Source organism: Mastomys coucha, unplaced genomic scaffold (assembly GCF_008632895.1).
Source record: "Mastomys coucha isolate ucsf_1 unplaced genomic scaffold, UCSF_Mcou_1 pScaffold23, whole genome shotgun sequence".
NCBI lineage: Eukaryota > Metazoa > Chordata > Mammalia > Rodentia > Muridae > Mastomys > Mastomys coucha.
In genome coordinates, this window is record NW_022196906.1 from 32,071,495 (window position 1) to 32,073,917 (window position 2,423).

Sequence of the window (2,423 nt, forward strand, 5' to 3'; positions counted from 1 at the left end):
AGAACTGAGATGCTACAGAGGAAATAATGGTCTTTGCTTCCCTTAATATTATTCCCAAGAAATGGCTTCAATATATTTATGGTTATTTCTTTATCTTAACTCCCATAAATGTAGTAAGTAAGGCTCTGAGAATTGTGAGCTTGAATTTATCCTTGTATTCTGGTTCTTAATCTCATGTTAATGTGGTAGGTTGATAGGTGCTGGGATTTCATTTTAATGTTACATTTTTTACTATTTTTACAGATATGACCTAGGGAAAAATGGCCTTAGGAAATGTCTCCCCAGTGAAAGAATTTATCCTGCTGGGTTTGACACAGCAACCAGAACTCCAACTACCTCTCTTCTTCCTGTTTTTGGGAATCTACATGGTCTCTATGGTGGGGAACATGGGCTTTATTGTTCTGATTGCTTTGAATTCTCACCTGCACACTCCCATGTACTACTTTCTCTTCAACCTTTCCTTCACAGATCTCTGTTACTCCACTGTCATAATCCCCAAAATGTTGGTAGGTTTTGTGACGCAGAACATCATCTCTCATGCTGAGTGTATGACTCAACTCTCTTTCTTTGCCTTCTTTGTTATTGATGAATGCTACATTTTGACAGCAATGGCCTATGACAGGTATGCTGCCATTTGTAAGCCCCTGCTTACCAGGTCACTATGTCTCATCAGGTCTGCCTCTTGATGACTGTAGGTGTGTATTTGATGGGCTTTGCTGGTGCCATGTCCCATATAGTTTGCATGCTGAGACTCAACTTCTGTGATGGCAACATCATCAATAACTATGTATGTGATGTACATCCTCTCCTTAAACTCTCCTGCACAAGCACTTCCATCAATGAGCTGGTACTTTTCGTTGTTGTCGGGGTCAATATAACAGTTCCCAGCCTGACTCTCTTTGTTTCTTATACCTTAATCCTTTCCAACATCCTTAGCATCCATTCTGCAGAAGGTAGGTCAAAAGCCTTCAGTACCTGTGGCTCCCATGTGATAGCTGTTTCACTTTTCTTTGGAGCTGCAGCCTTCATGTATCTTAAGCCTTCTAGTGCATCTGTGGATGAAGATAAAGTTTCTACCATCTTTTATACTATTTTGGGCCCAATGCTGAATCCTTTTATCTACAGTATAAGGAATAAAGATGTCCACATTGCCCTGAGAAAAACTTTGAAGAAAAAGATATTTACCTAAGCAGAATGTGTAGTTGCTAAAGAAATACATCTTAGATGATATGATGCTTACAAATAGGAGCAGACTGAGAAGTATCTCATGGTCAGACAATTGCTTACATTCACGAGGCCCTAGATTTGCTCTAGAGTCTCAAAAAATATTAATGGCTAGAACAACAAAAATAATATAAAAGCAAGAATAAAAATAAACATGGGGTGTGAAAATGGAATTAAAATTATTTAACAGTATGCAAATTTAAGTCTATCATTGAAGAAATTTCAGAAGTAATGACAGTGAAGGATAAGTAATCCATTATTCTTTTACGGTAAAGAGAAGAGTTTATTCTTTAATTTTCCAAAATTATATATAATTCTGTTTTTCAGTATTGAAAACACAACAGTAACATTTGGGCAGCCTTCTACCAGTATAGTACATTCTAGCCTTAGAAATCATGACGATTTAAGCTCAAACTACTGGATGATGTTATGCTCTGTAATGGATAGGCCAAGATATTTTTTAAACAGTTTTTTCTATTTTTGCTTTCTTGCATGCTAGATAAGTGCTCTATCACTGAGCTACATTTTAAGCACAAGTATGGGAAGTTTGATTTGAGTCCATCTAGAAATCTTAAGAGTGCTGTGCCACTGAAATACTGATTTCTGTAGTCTTAAAGACAGCATCTTATTTATTCTCTTAAAAACCCTCTGAGAATATTTGTAGGCGAGTTGAATTTGAAAAGTTCCTTTGTTTCTCCAATGACTGAAGGACAGATGGGAAATATACTCTTTCCAATCTGAACTTTTCTCTACAGTTTTAAAGCAGTCTTGTCAAAAAGGAATTGATGAGTCTGTTGTGATTTCAGTGCTCTCAGACTGAAAATGAAACAGTTTAGTTAATTGATGGTAAAGGGAGCCTTTATTAGATATTTCCCTCATGAAGTTGAGGGTGGGTATATGAATCTATGTATGTGCTATGTCTCCATTTCGAACAATTTTATTAAGCAAGTTTCTTAGTTATTGGTAGAAGAAATTTGTCTTTTACTCAAACAATCATATAATATCATTAGCACTCTGTTCTTTCCATTTAATAATTTGACTTTCATTCTGTCTCAGAGTTCTGCATATAGTGATGCTGTTTATTGAAGTAGGAAATATAGCCAGAGCATGTATCCTATTTTATATATCAAGATTTTTGTTTGGCCAAACAATAGTATGTACAGAGAGTCCAAATTGGAGGTCTTTATTGGTTCCTTCTC

General features: G+C 36.1%; 1 pseudogene; it reads left to right on the plus strand.

Annotated features, from left to right (window-relative positions):
• The first annotated feature begins 245 nt into the window (after positions 1-245).
• On the plus strand, positions 246-1,189 carry LOC116072768 (annotated as a pseudogene).
• Positions 1,190-2,423: the final 1,234 nt, after the last annotated feature.